This window comes from Euprymna scolopes, chromosome 9, assembly GCF_053919585.1.
Source record: "Euprymna scolopes isolate OS-2025 chromosome 9, ASM5391958v1, whole genome shotgun sequence".
NCBI lineage: Eukaryota > Metazoa > Mollusca > Cephalopoda > Sepiida > Sepiolidae > Euprymna > Euprymna scolopes.
The window spans coordinates 63,888,558-63,906,871 of NC_136490.1; the positions used below are offsets into that span (position 1 = coordinate 63,888,558).

The 18,314-nt window shown below is 34.6% G+C and overlaps 1 protein-coding gene across 2 annotated transcripts in view; it reads left to right on the forward strand.

Annotated features, from left to right (window-relative positions):
• The window catches only part of LOC145284562 (multicopper oxidase 3-like), a 149,252-nt gene that overhangs the window by 66,588 nt on the left and 64,350 nt on the right, over positions 1-18,314 (forward strand). The window contains exon 1 of one of the 2 annotated variants that reach the window (XM_080133476.1): positions 13,927-14,247. The exons of the other annotated variant lie outside the window; for it this stretch is intronic. The gene's annotated coding sequence lies outside the window, so the exon portion shown is untranslated. Of the gene's footprint in view, positions 1-13,926; positions 14,248-18,314 lie in introns of those variants that run through there. 2 annotated transcript variants of the gene reach the window in all.

The window sequence follows — 18,314 nt, forward strand, 5'->3', positions numbered from 1 at the left end:
GAAGAAACATTAGTGCATATTGTATCAGAATGCCCTATGCTAGTTCAACATCAATATAAAAAATGGAGACACGACAAAGTCGTTGGGGTCCTACAATGGAATATATGAAAACTATGCATTAGGCCACAGTGAGAAGTGATATGAGCATAAACCAGAAGTGGTGCAGGAAAACGACAACGTCAAACTTCTTTGGGATATCTGCATACAAACTGATAAGGCCCTTGAACACTCTAGACCTGATATAATTTTATTAAATAAAAACAAGAGAACTTGCTCAATTATTGACGTAGCCTGCCCTATTGATAACAGAGTGCAAGAGAAAGAACGAGAAAAAAAAATACCATGACCTAAAATGAGAATTAGTTAGACTCTGGAAATGTAAAGAAGTCAAGGTGATTCCCATTGTAATTGGAACGCTTGGGTAATAACAAAAATCCACCACAAATGGCTCAATCAAAGTGACAAGTCAATTTCTTTTACAATTATACAAAAGCCTTGCCTGTTAGGAACAGCGAAAGTATTAAGGTATAAAAAATAATCAGAAAGTTAAGAATGCTTTGAAATAATAATGTAATATCAACACTTCGAACTGTACGACGATCAAGGTTATTCACATTGCAATTGAAAAGTTTGGTAACATAATAAAAAAAAGCAACCATAAATGACTTAATCAGATTGACAAGAAAATTTCTTCTCCAATTTTGTAAAAGGCTTGCCTGTTGGGAACGGCGATAGTGTTAATACATCATGAATGTCTAAAGTCAAAGGAATTGACCTGATGTCCAAGAAAAAAATCCAACTAAAACATCCAAAGGTTAAGGACGACGACGACGACGACGACGACGACGACGACGACGACGACGACGACAACAACAACAACAACAACAATAATAATAATAATAATAATAATAATAATAATAATAATATATATATATATATATATACTAGCAAAAGTACCCGTCGTTGACTGGGTTCAAAAACAGCGTACAGAAAATGGACTCTGATTTATGAAAGTATGATAGGTTATGAAAAGGAAGGGTTGTAAAGAGATAGCTTCGAATTTGGGAGTATCAAAACCACATCTGGGAAGAAGCAGCTAGAAGCAGCTTATCCTGCCTTGGCAGAGTTCAGAATAGACTTCGTAACTTAGTGGGGATGCCCTTTTCTCTTCCCTGCAACCTCTTTCCCACAGAAGAGATGCTGCGAGCCTGTCTCTGCTTTCTCGTTATTTTCATGGTAAATTCTCAGCTGAGCTTCAATCTATGGTCCCCCCCCCCTCAGCAAACTTTCACGAAAAACACTTATCTAGCCACAACTACTATTAATAATTTTCCGTATTTTTTGTGCCTAAACCTAAATGCAAATTCTATGAACAAATCTTCTTTCTTAGAACTGCACGCCTGTGGATCTCTTCCGATTGCCTGCTATCCAGCTGACTACAATCTGATTGTCTTCAAGTCCAATGTAAACAAGTTCTTGATGAACCGCCCCCCTAAGTAATTCAACTTACAAAATTCGCGCTACTTATGTTTACTACGCTATAATCACATTAACTAATTGTATACCCATTAACCCTTAACCTCGAGTGGCCTCCGGGCCTTGATAAGTGGTGATTCCTGTGTAAAAATAAATAAATAAAAACGCCAATAAATTTCAATCAGATCTAAGAGATAGTTATTTGAAAAGATTAAAATCCGTATTCAAATCCATAAAGTCTTCTTTCCAATTGACTGTTAGCTTTTGAACAAAAGAAAAAAAGACAGAGTTTTGTTTTATGACTGACATGAATCACATTCATTGCGTGGTTAAAAGCATTGAATATGCGTCTCCGTTTGAGAAAAACGTTCCATAGGAATTCTGTCTTTGTATTGTTCTTTTATTGAATATGAAGTCAACTATTACCATTGTGTCGTGCAGTATTGAGTGATTACAGCAATAAATTAAATAATGATATATCTTACAATTCTTACGTTCATCTATAAAAATTACTCAACAAAATAATAACCTTTATTACTGCTATCACTTCCGTATACAAGTTCTCAATTATGATGGCAACAGCAGTGGATAATATTTATGCACTTATCTAATTATAGTGATTTCCGTTATCTTAATTTTTACCTTTTCGTTAGTAATAAGGTTACGGTAAATCAAAAGGGCGTAATTCATTCAAACTCGACGCAGTGGTGCTTAATACGGTTTTATTTATATTTATAAACCATCCTTGGTGCATGAATATTATTTCCTGAGAATTTCAATGTTATGTGACCCGTAGTTTAGGAGTTTACCTGTTAGATATTTACACACATACACACGTCTACTGTTTTATTTATATAGATGTATGAAGCGCCTTAAATAAGTTTTCAGACATTTTATACAGGAATTTTAAATTGTCTTACATTCTTTAAAATTCAGAATGTTATTGCTATACACGTTTTGAGATGACTGACTAATTTTAACATAAGTTAGAATAAACAGCTACAGCAGGCATTGGAATATATCATACTAAAGCCTGGTTGTAACAGCTGGTGAATTTTAAAAATGCAATCTGGACGTGAGGACATTGTAGAAGAACGATATAATTTTGTTTTAAACTTAGAAAAAAATGCACAGAAATGTATGGAATGCTTCAGATTAATGTAGGTCCATCTTGCATGAATTGAGCATCAGTTTTTGAGTGGCATAAGAGATTCAAGAAAGGCAGTGAGTCTGTGAAGGATGATGGGAGGAGTAATAGAGTCAGAAAACCAAAAATGATTTGCCAAATAAATAATTTCATGGATTAAAACCGTCGTCTGTCTCAGTTTGGGATATATACTATTACGATACGACCCGATGGGTTCCAGATTGAAATTTATTCCCGATTACGTATCGTGTTAATAAAAGAAGAAAAAAAAAATGAAATATGCCGGTTGTGGCATTTTACGACACAAATGGTAGTCTAAGGTTCTTTAAAAAAGTGAAAATTTTTCTCTGTGTGTGTGTGTGTGTCTGTGTGTGTACATTTCCCTACGAAACTACTCTGTCATTTTTCAGTCCACAGATTCAAGATTTGACATAAGGGATATTAGTGTTTGGGAAAATCTTTTAATCAGTTTTCGGTCAGGAATTTGACTGTCAATGGTTCAAAGTTCTACGATTTGATCTTTGAAAATTCTACATAACTCCTCCGCCAATTTTGCGTCTAAATACTTGAAATTTTAGATGTAGGTTACTTGGACATGGATCAAACTTTTAACTTGATTTAAGTAAAAAACAATAAATAATAAGGGGTCAAAATTGCGACCAAAGTTTAAAAAGATTTGCCATCTCAGCTAATTTTCGGTTTAAACATTTGAAATTTTATATAAACTATTCAAACATAGGCCAAGATTTTTGATCGGTTTTTGGACGAATATTTTGCTGCCAAAGGGTCAAAGTTCAAAAGATTACACATTTGTGGTCTCTAGCAAACTAATCAGCAAATTTTAAATTTTAAATAAAGGGTATTCAGACATGCAGCAAGCTTTTTAATCAGTTTTTGAGCAAAATTTTGGCTGGCCAGAGGTCAAAGTTTACAAAGTTGACCTTTGCACACTCTACCAAACTCCTCCGCCAATTTTGGGTCTAAACACTTGAAATTTTAGCTGTAGGTTAATTGAACATAAGTCAAACTTTTTAATATATATATATATCAATTATTTTATTGTGCAATAAAATGTAATAAACACAAAATAAAAGATATAATGTAATGTTCCAATGGGTTAAAACAAAGCGGGCAAAGGAAAGAAGTTCGTAAGTTGACCAATGTTTCTGGTTTTCTCTTTTCTTTTTTTCATATTATATACAAGGGGCGTGCAATAAGTAATGACCCTGACCCACTTCCCATAGAAGTAGAGCAACGAAACTTGGCACAGTTATTAATCTTTCTCTGCATAGGAACCACCCAGAGTTATGCACTTCTCCTATCGTTTGATGCAGTTCTGGAGACCGTTTTTGTAGAACACCACAGGTTGGTCCTCCAACCACAACGTGACTTCAGAAATCAAGGCTGCATCATCTGTGAAACGCTTTCCGTTCAAAAACAACTTCAAGGCTGGAAAGGGGTGAAAGTCAGAGGGTGCAAGGTCAGAAGAGTAGAGAGGATGGGGTTTGATTTCATAACCAGACGCCCGTGCTTCTGATCTGGCGACATGCGAGTTGTGGACTGGGGCATTTTCCTGCAGGAGGAGGGTACCTTTGCTGATCTTGCCCCGCCTCTTGATTTTGATAGCTTCTCTTAATTTCCTCAAAAGTGAAGCATAATAGGTTCCTGTAATTATGGTACCCTTTGCCAGGAAATCTGTCATCACTACTCCGTCCTGGTTTCAGAAGACTGTGAGCATGAACTTTCCAGCGGAGGTGGTGAGTCCAAGTACTTCCACTGCATTGACTGGGCTTTGGTCTCTGGATCATAGTGATGGACCCAGGTTTCATTCTCTGTAATCAGTCTTTTGAAAAACGTTGACTCATCTTCTTGGCACATCAAATTCATCCCCGAGCACTCGACGCGTTCTCGCTTCTGGAATGGTGTGAGCAACTTAGGAATCCATCTGGCAGACACCTTATGCATATGCAAATGGTAATGAATGATAGTTTACACATAGCTTGTACTAATCTTGACATCTTGAGCTATTTGGTGAATAGTAATGCGCCGATCTTCCAAAATGGCAGCCTCAAATTGACGGACAGATGCCTCATCAATGGCAGAAGGGGGGCGACCTGGTCTGGGAGCTGTTTCCACAGACTTCCGTCCATGAATTGAATTCACGGTGCCAGCGTTTTACAAGGTCATATGATAGGGAATTATCACCATCAGTTTCTTTCATTTCATCAAAAGTCTCCTGTGGTGTGCGTCCTTTCAAATACAAAAACCGGATCACTGCTCGACATTCAACAGGCTCCATTTCACACCTGACTCAGTTCAAACATCTGTAAAACAGAAACCACAATTAGTTCAGAGCTGTAATTTGCCACATAACCCGTAGAGATATAAATCATTGCACATGCACAATTTCAGCTAGATCAGACAACTGGAAGTGGGCCAGGGACATTACTTATTGCACACCCCTCGTATGATATTTAGTCAACGAAAACAAATGTCTGAAGATTTGAGTTTGGCTGTCATAGGAGCGGACAGGATTAGGATAAAAAAAGGAAGGATCATTAATCACAGTAAACGTATCTCTTAGAAAAGGTATAATCCAAATAAGATGAAAGATCTATAGAAACAAAGTAATAAGGAGATGACATCGTCTAATTTCAAGCTTTCCGAAATGTTAACAGCTTCTTGATATTCACGATAACATGTCCGTTCCTGATTTTCGGTAAGCATAACTTGAGGTGTCTGCCCTTTTTTGCTGAGTCGACAAATATACGCAGGCATGTTAGCCCTTTGTCCCGTGCAGTTATCTCCAATTTTAGTTAATTAGAGCGCGTGGCGAATTTAATAATTTATCCACCACGGATCCTGTCAACTCGCGTCTGCCCATCTCGACAGGCTGATTCCAGAATAAAATCTTTTAAAAACATTTTTTACACCATATGCTTCGTTGTTCGCGCCAATCTTTTATTCCAATTTATTTGCCATCTCCCTCTCTTTATCTTTACAGAGGAAGAACGAATATACGGGGAGGGTAAAGAAATAAAGAAATGTGTGACGTGACGAGGAGTATGATTGGGCGTTTGTCTGAGCCATTTACGTTAGTAACGCGTGGGTGCCATGAATAATTCGCTTTTCTCTTCTAATGACCGATCGAATAAAAATCTAATCAAAGAAGGGAGGAATCTTTGTCATCACGCATTTTTAACTGAGTCTTGTAATGGTACCATCCCTTAATCGAACTCGCGCATAACGGTACACACAATTATTTGTGAGTAACTGAAGATGCAGAATATTTGACCAGACAGTTCCTCACCCTCCCTATAGTCCAGATCTTGCTTTATGTGACTTTTGGTAATTCCCGAAGCTCAAGGAAAACCTTAGATGCTGTCGTTATAAGACAACTGAAGAGATGGAAGAGGCTGTGACGAAGATCATTGACACGCTCACACAAGAGGGCTTCCATGGGACCTTCCAAAAGTTGCTGGAGTGGTACAGCAAGTTCATTGCAGCCGGAGGAGATTACTTCGAAGAGGGCTTGAGTTTCATGTTTGTATTATCAATAAAAGTGTCCATATGAAAAAAAATCTGGAAACTTATTGAAGGCACTTTGTAAATAAGAAACAGTGTGCCAGTTACGGTTATCATTGTCGTGAATCTATTGAAAAGGAGACGAATGTCCATTTCTAATATGGAAGAGAACTCAACCAAGTTGCCTTTGTTAATATGTAAATAATAGTGGAGTGGAAAGAGAAGCGTGTGAGTAAATGAAATATATCCATGAGTACAGATGAAGACAAACGTTAGAAAGTCCACGCGGTGTTAAATAAATGTTCCGTTAGTAGGGGGGAGGAGAAGAATTCCTAAATTAAGAGTAGAATAAATTTCCTGTTTCTAAAAAGAGAAGAGAGTGTATATATGAAGAATGCTATCATACACATGTGTTAAAGGCAGGACCACATACATATATATTAATATTTGTGTGTGTTGTATAATAAGTACAGGCTGTCCGAAAATATTGACTTCCTGAGACCAAATGCCCCTAACATTGATGTTTTTTTTTTGTTTTTCTACTTCCTTTTGCAAAACTTAATTATATCCCCCCTCAAAAAAAAAGAAAAACAACAAAACAACAACCCCCTCTCTCCCTTTTCCTCCTTCCCATTTCCCCGTTCTCTTTCTATCTCCCCCACTTCATGACTGGTTTCCGCGCTTAAAATATACCGAACATTAATACTGTAATCCATTTCCCTCTCCCATTGCAAAACTCATTCATGTTCTGCAGGTCAGGGAACAAAAACGATAAAAACCACTATAAAACAACCAAACCAAACACTACAAACTAGCAACTGAAGATACAAAGAGCTTGAAGAATTAAAACCTTCTACAAAATATATGAATGCAACATGAATACTGTTTCCAAAATAATAGGATTCGGCATTAAAAAAAAAATGATTGATATTCCGTAAAACAACCAAACCAAACTCTACAGATATATATCTAAAGATATAAGGAACTTGAAGCATAAAAACTGTTTCTGAAATTACCGGAGTCGACATTAAATAACCCGAAAAGGGTTGATATGCTGCAAAACAAAAGAACCAAACAACCAACACCGTGTGTGATGACATTATTCAATTCTTTTTTATCGTAAAAACATGTTACGGAAATTTAAAGTTTTGTCCTTGACAAATAACACACTCAGAAAATTATTTCATGTATTATTATCTCTAGTTTTATTGCTGAGATTAGCGCGTTACAGATATATACATAGCTTTTTGTTTGTTTGTTTATAGTAGATAAAGATATAAACAAATCTATATCTATCTATCTATCTATCTATCTATCTATCTATCTATATATCTATATATATATATATAAAAGTGAACGTGTGTGTGTGTATGTGTACATTTCCCTACGCAATAACTCTGTCAATTTCAAGTCTACAGACTCGAAATTAGATATACAGGGTACTGAGATTTGGGAAATTCTTTGTGGTCGGTTTTCGGCAGAAAATTGGCTGTTAAGGGGTAGAAGTTCAACGATTTGACCATTGATTTGAGAACTCTACCAAACTCCTCCGACAATTTTGGGCCTAAACACTTGAAATTTTAGATATAGGTTTCGTTGGACATAGATCTAACTTAATAACTTAATTTGAACCCAAAATAATAGATGTTAAGGGGTCATAATGGGGGTCAAAGTTAAAAAAATTGACCGTTTTTTTCTTTTTTTTGCTCAGCATACACCTCCAAAAACCCGGGCAACGCCGGGCACCCAGGCTAGTATATATATAAAAGTGAACGTGTCTGTGTATCTGTGTCTGTCAGTGTGTGTACATTTTCCTACGCAATAGATCTGTCAATTTTAAGTCTACAGATTCAGAAATTTGATATACAGTGTATTTGACCTTTAAGAACTCTACCAAACTCCTCCAACATCTTTGGATCTAAACACTTGAAATTTTAGATATAGATTCCTTGGACACGGATCTAACTTAATGACTTCATTTGAGCCCAAAACAATAAATGTTAAGGGATCATAATATGGGTCAAAGTTAAAAAAAAATTGACCCCTGCAGCCTCTACCAAATTACTCAAACAATTTCTGGTCTAAACATTTTAAATTTTACATAAAGGGTATTCAGAGATAGGGCAAGCTGTTTCGTAGGTTTGGGTCGAAATTTTTTAGTTACCAATATATAAATGTATGTATGTATGTATGTATGTATGTATGCATGCATGTCTGCCCAACACTTTCGACAGAGGCGACGGATTTTCTCAAGATCAATATCGTTTGGAAGTTCGACCTTTCCGACAAATATCGAAAAATTGGCTAAAAACATTAATATCTCCACCTTAAACTGGTTTACTTGCCCAAAAATGTGGTGAGACGACGACAACTATGGATGTCAGTGATGGCTGAGAATGCAGTTAGGAGTTTCGAAGTTCCTATCCGTCGCGGTTACCACCTGACGAAAGCCAGAGGAATAGTTGGCCGAAACGTTGTGAATAAACAAAACAATAAAAGATGAAAAACAACTAATAAAGATGAGAATAATAGTCCGGAATAAAAATAAATTAATATATATAATGCTCATCTCAAAAATGAATTCCAATTAAGGAATAATATATATACTCTGAACGACATTTTTCTATATGTCCGAGATGTTGCCAAATTTATCAAGAAATTTAATTTCAGCAAAGCAACTGGTCCTGACAGCATTCCAATCATAGTGCTAAATAACTGCAACCGGAACTAGCTTCCATATTTACAAAGCTGTTTAAACATTACCTTAAGAGAAGATGTTTCTTATCACCTTGAAAAATTTCGACAATCTGTTCAGTACTTAAAACACGAGATAGGTCTTCTACATCTCATTACAGACCAATGAGTCTCTTGCGCGTTATGAGTAATCTGCTTGAGTTTGTGATAAATAGGGAAGTTGTCAACCACTTCAGCAAAAACATACTACTCAATAACAAGCAATATGGTTTCCATTTTGCGATATCGCCAACTGATACGCTGACTGACTAATATCACACAGAATCAGTGAATTTATTGACAGTGACTTCATTTCTCGAGCAATTTTGACATATCTAAGGCAATCGATGGGATTTTGTATAAAAGATCTACTTCACAAGATTTCTAGCTACGAAATAGCTGGAAATGTTATCTCAGTTATCAAATCCTTTCTTTCTGGTAATTTTATTAAAGTAAATTAAAGTTGATGGGCAGAAATCTGAAGTTCATAGTATTAACGCTAGCGTGCCTCAAGAATCCACTCTAGGCCCAACAATCTGCCAAATCATATTTTACGATCATTCGTCAGCATCCATGCAAACGATACTACTATCTGTGACAAAATGTCAAAGACCAAGATCTTTCTGATTCTCTCTCTCTCCTGACCTAAAGCGCGTGGTATAATGGAGTAAAAAATGGTTAATTATTTTTAAGGTATTCCAAACCAAACTTCTGTATTTTCACCACCAATGCTCTAATCCCCACTTGACCCCAATTGAAATGAGCAGCTCTGGTTTTAAGAAAGCGCATTGCTTTGGAAATCTTCTGGAATGACATTGACTTCTTACCTGAAATGGAAGACCTACACTAGAGCCGTTGTCAAAATCGCTGGATAAATCGTTAGATCATTCTAACGCTGCAGAAAGTATATAAAAAAAAAACGTTTTCGAAATCCAGTGGACGACGACCTTTTCACCTTCTTACCTTTTCGTTCTCACAGAAAAGACGTTGCGGGTCTATCTCTGCTCTATCGTTACTTTCATGGTAGGTATTCGACTGAGCTTCAATCTATGGTCTCCCCCCCCCCGTAGAACATAAGCAACAAATACTCGTCTACTTACAAGTGCCAACAAGTTCCCTCACTCTCTATATGCACCTAAAACTAAATGAAAATTCCATAAACAAAGAATTTTACGTCTGTGTGGAACACAATATCACAAGGCTGCTTTCCAGCTGATTATAACATGGCCATTTTCAAGTCTAAATAAATTTTTGTTGAGCCATCCTCTTATCGAATTAAACGATGCTCATGTTCCACCATTACTGATCATAACGATGTTGTCTCATCGTCTACCTTACACTCACTAACCATGATCCTCGAGTGACCTCTGGGCCTGGATAACCATTGACTCCCCCAACGTAAAAAAAAAAAAATCCCTTTAACGCCTATCCTCGAATAGCACTCATGGTCATCTATTAAAAATAAAATAAAACTCTAAACAACACATTATCTCACGTCATTCATGCATACATTTGGACAAAATGGAGGGAAGAGATTGAGAAAAATGGTTGCTAATAAACAGAGGGCAGGGACATTTTTTATTTATTTATCTTTTTGCTTCAATTCACCCAAAACAAGGCACATTGTCACTGAGACGTAAAATGCTACTGTAAATTAGGAGTAGGAATTATAGGGGCATCCTAAGTGGGGAGTTGTGCAGCGAGATTCTGGTTCATATTACATTTAAATTTCTACAGTTGGAATTCCAAAATTCGAGAAAATAAGCTATTAGAGAGGAAACCGTTTCGGCATCTGGGGACTTCAGCTGAAGAGGTGTGATTTTGCTAATTGTCGAGTTGGTGCCGGGTGTTTACATTGAGAGAGCACAAGTGCAACAATTTCGTCCGAGCACAACCCGTTGAAGTACTAGTAAAACAAGCACAAGTTTGCAACATGAGACAGAGGCTGGAGCTTCGTAGAAAGTGTCGTACCTAGGTTAGAGAAACTTTTTTTGTGGGCCCTATCCAAGAGTGAGAAACTAGTGGTTGGTGTAACAGTCCAGATGTGGCAACAATACTCTATGCAGGTGGCTTTGTAGAGATATAGTGTCATAAAAATCCCTAACAAAAAAAAAAAAAAATAAAAACAGTTTTAAATAGTGATAAAAGAATTACCGGGGTCACGGGTTCATCCCCGCACCCTAATCTAAGAGAGAATTCTTTTGAACAAATCCATAGTTTAGCAAACTGAATGAAGTGTTCAATATTTATTTAATGAATTATGGATATATTAATACGTGCAACTGCTACTATCTATATATTATGTTTAGCTATATTTCATGTTCATGCGTGTCAGGCTCGACGTCAAGGAGCTAGATTCATACATGTTCAAAGAGAGAGAGAGAGAGAGAGTGGAAGAGAGAGAGAGAGAGAGAGAGAGAGAGAGAGAGAGAGAGGGGGGGGACGGCACTGAGAAGTAGTGTCGAGATACATGAAGCAGAAGCACGCGATGAGAGTGATCTGTAAAAGAGCAGGTGAAGAGTACAGAAACAAAGAGAGAGAGAGAAAGAGAGAGAGAAAGAGAGAAAGAGAGAGAGAGAAAGAGAGAGAGAGAGAGAGAGAGAGAGAGAGAGAGAGAGTGTGTGTGTGTGTGTGTGTGTGTAATTCACACGGTTTGATCTATATAGGGTAGTGAAACTTATATTGCTATATCTTCTATATTTTAATAGCAGTTAACATTCATACTTAACTCATCAGTGTATAGTAGTATCTACTAGCCACACATGAGAGTGTGAGAAAAAGAAAGAGAGAGAGAGAGAGAGAGAGTGTGTGTGTGTGTGTGTGTGTGTGTGTGTGTGTGTGTGTGTGTGTGTGTGTGTGTGTGTGTGTGTGTAAGAGAGAGAGAGAGAGAGAGAGAGGGAGAGAGAGAGAAAAAAGGTGGAGAGAGAGACGGACAAACAGACAGACAACGGCGGAAGGAGTCAATCGAAGGGTGAAAAAGATGGTGAGGAGGGAGGTGCTAAGGAGCTGAGTAGTAAAATGAATAAAATTCACAAGTGTTGATATACAAGGTGTCTCAAAATGGACTATTTTGATGCTAGTTCATATTTCAAAGTAAACGATTTATATGGGACAGCCTGTGTACGAGAGTGGGAGCATTATATTTTTTTATATTTAATTACATTAATAAAAATATCTATTCTTCAGATGATTGCTGCACTTCTATTTCTTGTTCTCTTTCGGTGGAGGAGAAATCCTTCACGACTGAGACAATTTTTATTTTTGTACCTTTTCTCCATGTTAAAAAACGACCCTGGTGTCTAACTCTGTCCCGTGGGGAGGCATAGTAAATAGGTACATTAATAAAAATATGTAATTCCTATTCATATAAAGTTACGTATATGTATACTTGATATATTTGTATGTAGAAGATTCATTCATAAACTAATTAAACAACCGTTATAAAATTTGAGAACACAGATATTACGCGTAGGATTGGGTAATGTGGGCTATATTTATTTAAGCTGTTTTATGGAGGGGTGGTGGTGGGGGTAAATGGTGATGGAAACCGTTTGAGGAAATTCAAATAACCCTGATTCTTATCAATTGGTTAATATTGCCCCAAATTCAGGTTCTTTGAGATTTTAGGAGGACGCAATTTCCTATTTGAAATTTCGAATATATTAGATTTGTATTAAATTTGATCCATAGTCGTTAGACACCGATTAAGCAAGATTACCTTAATTTTGATTTTTTTTTCTAACACTATTTATGCTTAAGCCTTAAATTTTAGAAATGTGCCAAAATCAATATCATGTAATGGATTTTGCTGAAGATTGCAATAAGTATTCTAGACATACAGTTTAGTATCTTGATTTGGCGCTTCTACACTATTGGGACGAAATTTCGGAAATCGTAATACTGAATTTCACATGAAAACAATGGTATCTTCGTATTCCTCGTATTTTTTAAGATGATTATATCCAAAAATTACGAAAATCGATAAGGTAGAAAAATATTAAAGAAAATAAAAAATAGAATTTGATGAAAACGATCGTAAGACACGGGAGAGTTCAAACGGGAGACAATTTTCTGTTTTGATTTAAATAAGATGGTGGCAAGTTTTCACCTGCTAACATGATTAAAGTTGTTTTGTTTAATAATTCAGTAATATTCAGGTAAATTCGACTCGATAATTTGGAAGCTACCGTTATAACTTATTAGAATTAACAAAAAAATATCAATTGAAACCATTGTTTTTTTTTTTTTTATCTAAAAAACCCATTTATCGTCCCAATTCTGTAGAAGCGACCTTGATTTTAATCTTCGGGAGGGGGGAGGCGGAGGCATGAAAACGGTGAAAAACTGTTCCGTTCAATGAATTTATGTTATCCTTAGTGATTAGTTGAAATTAAAATCCATTTTCTTTGATTTAATCGTGTAATATAAACGCGTCCTACTAATATACCTTTCCAAAAGAACAGTTTGTTTTAATATATCATTCTGATGTTTAAGATAAAGTCGACAGATCGATTGTTTTTAAATATGTGGTTTTAAGTTATGTCGAAAATAGTAATATATCCAAAAATTACATAAATTCATCGAACAGAAAATTATTTATAGTTAAAAGTAATTTTTACGGAAATTTGGAAATAGCATTTTCCCTAGATGTGAACACCTTTGAACCTTGCGAATACAAGGGAATACTTATTTTCCTTTTTGTCACTTTAATAGGTGATAGACTTTTTATTTATTAATTAATAATTGATAGACTTTTTATTTATTAATTAATTAATTTATTTATTTTTACTAAAAACACAATAACAGTTGTTCTATGAATTTTCATAATTTTTGGATAGTTTACTATTGTTGACATGGCAATTTAGTAAGTACTGTTTTTTTTCTTAAAATCGCATATATATATATATATATATATATATATATATATATATATATATATATATATATATATAAATCTATCTGTTGACTCCATCTTAACAAGCACTAGTCCGTATACTACAGCTAAACAAATATTTAAAAAAATAATTTTAAAAAGCGAGAATTGTGTTGAACACAAACCATTCCGAGCTCATCAATAGGCTTGGCCTCCCTCTTCCTCAATCTGACCCAGTAGGCTTGTTCATGGGTAAGTAACTCAAAACTCTGTCCAAGCGCGTTTAAAAGGGTGGCCGCGGATTATGCGCGCAATTGTATACACGGAAGTACATAAAATATTGAAAGTCGAATGATGACTGGCTGCTAACAAGTCAATTATCAAGGTGTGTATAAAATCTTTGGCGTGTGAGTCCGATATAAACTGTACAGATTTGACACACAGATCAGAAACGGCCAGACCAGCCGTCACTGCGGAAGGAACGAATACTAAGGTATGGCGATGTTAAATACACTTTGTTTATTATCATCATCATCATCATTATCATTATTATTATTATTATTATTATTATTATTATTATTAATAATAATAATAATAATAATAATAATAATAATAATAATAATAATAATAATAATCTTCTCGGTGAATATGTTCGATTCCTTTTAAAAGTATTATTTATTAATTAAAAAAATATATACATAAATGACCACATTTTCTGATTGTGAGTTCACGTTTTTAACAATCTTGTTCAATTTTTAGGTGAGTGTTGCATTTTCTGTGTAGGTTCAACGTAAAGTGCACCTTGACTTTGATATTTTCTGTACTAACTTTGTTATGCTGATTTATACAGATAGCAATGTGTATATGCTTATATATTTCCATCACAGCATTTTGCTGTTTAACTAATTTACCGATCATAATAAATTATTGGAATACAGCTGGTAAGCGTAAACGGCCGGAATAGGATATATTTAGTTTAATTTAACTATATGCAAAGAGGGTTAAAATAGAGTAGAAGCCCTTTGTGAAAATACAGATAGGCTAAAGTTTTCTAAAAAATTATATATATATATATATATATATATATATATATATATATATCGATTAAAATTTAGTAATTTAAATTTTATGACGTGAAATGGTTAAATACGAAATTCAGTATCCTTTTTATTTTGAACCAATATATAATTTTCTCTTACTCTATGATATTTAAAAACTTTAAACACTTTTAATTATGATTTTCTATGTTTATTGGTTTTAGCAAATTAGGTATAAACCATTATAATTTGCTAATATTTTCTCCTCTGATGAGATGGGTAGACATCGAAAACCTATAGGTTAAGAAGAGATATACTAATTGAAATGTAGTCTTTGTCTTGCATATAATAAAAATTTCAAGATTTCAAATTTAACCATTTCACGTCATAAAATTTAAATTACTAAATTTTGATTTATTTGCTCTAGCTGGTATATTGAGCAATATTTATTTAGCTGGGATTGTTTTTCTAAAATATTACAGCCAATAATATTTTGTAAGACCAATAATCACTGGATTTCTATACTATATATATATATATATATATATATATATATATATATATATATATATATATATATATATATATATATATATATATCAAATAATAAATATTCACCAATTTTCAGATTTGGGCGGGGGAGGAGGTAGGGACATAATATGGGCGTAGCCTCTCATTTTAAGATACAAATATACAAATATTTAAGATTTGTATTCATTTGAGTCATAGTCATTACACACAAATAATCTCTGATTTTAATTTCTTTTTAAGTTTATTCATTAAATTTGAGACATTTTCTAGAATTAAAATCATGTAATGGATTTTGATGAAAAATGAGACAAGGGTTCTAGACTATGATCAAATTTCCAGCAAAAGGTTTCCATCACCATTTAAACCCCCCCCCTCCATAAAATAACTTAAAATAAATATAGCCCACACTACTTACTTTTATGCGTAACAGCTGTGTTCTCAAATTTTATAAGTGAATCTTTTACATACAAATATATAAACATATTAATAATAAGATATTAAATGTTAAAATTACCCAAGTCTCGTATCATCATATATCTTCGTAAAAAAAAAAACTGTTCTGTTCGGGAAATAAATTTTCTCTCTTCTTGGACGCATATTCTTCTATTTTAATTCTTTGGCTTAAACTATTTAATCCTTAAATAATAAAAAATAGTCAAGCATGAATGGTCCCCCGTGAGTGCACAGTGAACGAGGCATTAAAAATGACTAAGTTCAGCATTCCTCTCACCACCACCATTTAGCTCCTAGGGCACGTCAAATCCTGGTGAAAATGACCAAACGGTGCAGTTTTAGGCCTTAACATATGTAAATTTGAGTTCTGCACCATGCAAAAAAAAAAAAAAAAATTAAAAAAAAAAAAGAAATGACTAAGTCCATCATTTGCTCCCTGCCATTTAGCCCCCAAAGTACCCAAAGCCTTAACATATTTAAATTTGAGTTCAGCACTATGCAAAACTGCTAAATAGACATACACAGAAAATTTTGGACAAATATGGTAAAATAGTCCCCAAAATGGAGTGTTTTTATTAGCCCTAAAAGAGCCCCTGGGCACAGCTAAGAATTATCGCGAATTATAGACAAAGAAATCAGTTAATTACAACGTTTCAGAAAGTTTTATAAAAATCCAAGGCATCAAGTTTACAAAATTTCAAACAATTCCAAGGCGTAGTTATTGAGAAAAACGCGGACAGATGAACGGGCGAACGGACAAGGGTGAATTTACAGGTCCACCCTCCTTTTGTCGGAGAACAAAAAAAATGAAAAAGGAAAAATTACGTTTCAATTTCTAAAGCTGTTTACGTATATGCAATTTTGAATTAAAATGTCTTCCATCATGCTTGAAATGCGAAAAGACGATTATTTTATGGCTACAGGCCGATCAAAGTAAGTGACTCATTTTACGTTAATATTTTCAAAAATTCGGGGTTTCCCCTCGATACCAAATTCAACAGAGTCTGGGCCATTGCTGAATTTTTTTTTTTTCTGTTGATTACACTACGTTGTTAGTTCTTTGCAGTTCTAGGCCGTCCATCCTCACAGGCTTTGCCTTCTAACCCTTTGAGAAGGAGTTAGTTTATTGTTAATCACCTGGGGCGCCGCTATCAGTGAAAGCCGATTGGACTGTCCAGGCATTTTCTGCAGGCCGAGTGCTCTTTCTCTAGGGAGCTAGCTCTTCAATCACACATCATCCCGCCGTGGGAGGGAGATAAATATGAAGATAAATATCAGATTGAAGTATGATTCTGTTCGATTTAAGAAGTTTCTCACGGGCATTACCTTCTCCTTTGAGGGGAATAACTTTATTGCTGGTCGCCTTGTGCGCCCCTACCGGGGAATTCCGACGTGTCCGATCAAGACTACGTTTTAAAACTGTCCAGAGATCACCTCCCCTTTTCAAGGAGAAAGCGGTATACCTCACTATAAACTGAAACCATGTTTGACCTTGCTGCAGTTGGAATTATATATATATATATATATATATATATATATATATATATATATATATATATATATATATTTATATATATATATATATATACTTCGCCAATGTTCGCACTAATATTAAAATTAATATCAATATTTATGCTCGGGACCGTATAAGACAATGAGAAAAATTTTGAACATACCTGTTATTCTTAGAATAGAGGAAGTTTTATGTTTATGTATCATTTGCCATCTTGAGCAAAAGAATATTTTACCTACCCTAGGACGGGTATTACACAACATATGTATGGAATAATTATATCTTCATTGAAATTTATAGCACGTATGTGGAAAAAATTTCCTTACGGCGGGTTATGTACAACACATATTTAAAATTATTACCATAAATTTCTGTTGTGCTAAATTTTCCTATGTCACAGATAAGAGTTTGTTTGTTTTTACATCAGAGTGCTATAGTGAAGAAGCACCTGATTTTTTATATAAATGTTATACTACTCGAATATATTACATGATTTTCGATTTTGATAACTTATGTACGTCACAGGTGAGAATTTCTCATATTTCATATGGGTACTTCACTGTACAAATACCTTATTTCCTGGGTAGGATACTGTAGAAGCAACATTTTTTTTCTAATATAAAAACGTAAAAACTCGATACTTTTAAGTAATTTTCTGTTATGCTAAATTTTCTGTGCGTCTATAGTAAGAATTTGTTTGTTTTTCATCTATTGCTATAGTGAAGAAGCACCTTATTTCTCATTTAAAAGTCATGCTAATCGATTATATAACGTGATTTTAGGTTTTAATAACTTTTATGCAAGTCACAGGTAGGATTTGATTTGTTTTTCATATGAGTACTATACTACACAAGTACCTTATTTCTTGGGTAGGATAATGTGCAAGTACCTTATTTTTAATATATAGACGAAACTAGTGGATGACTTTACATAATTTTCTGTTGTGCGAATTTTTCTGTATGTCATAGGCGAGAGTTTGTTTTTATAATAGAGTGTTATAATAAAGAAGCACCATATTTCCTATAT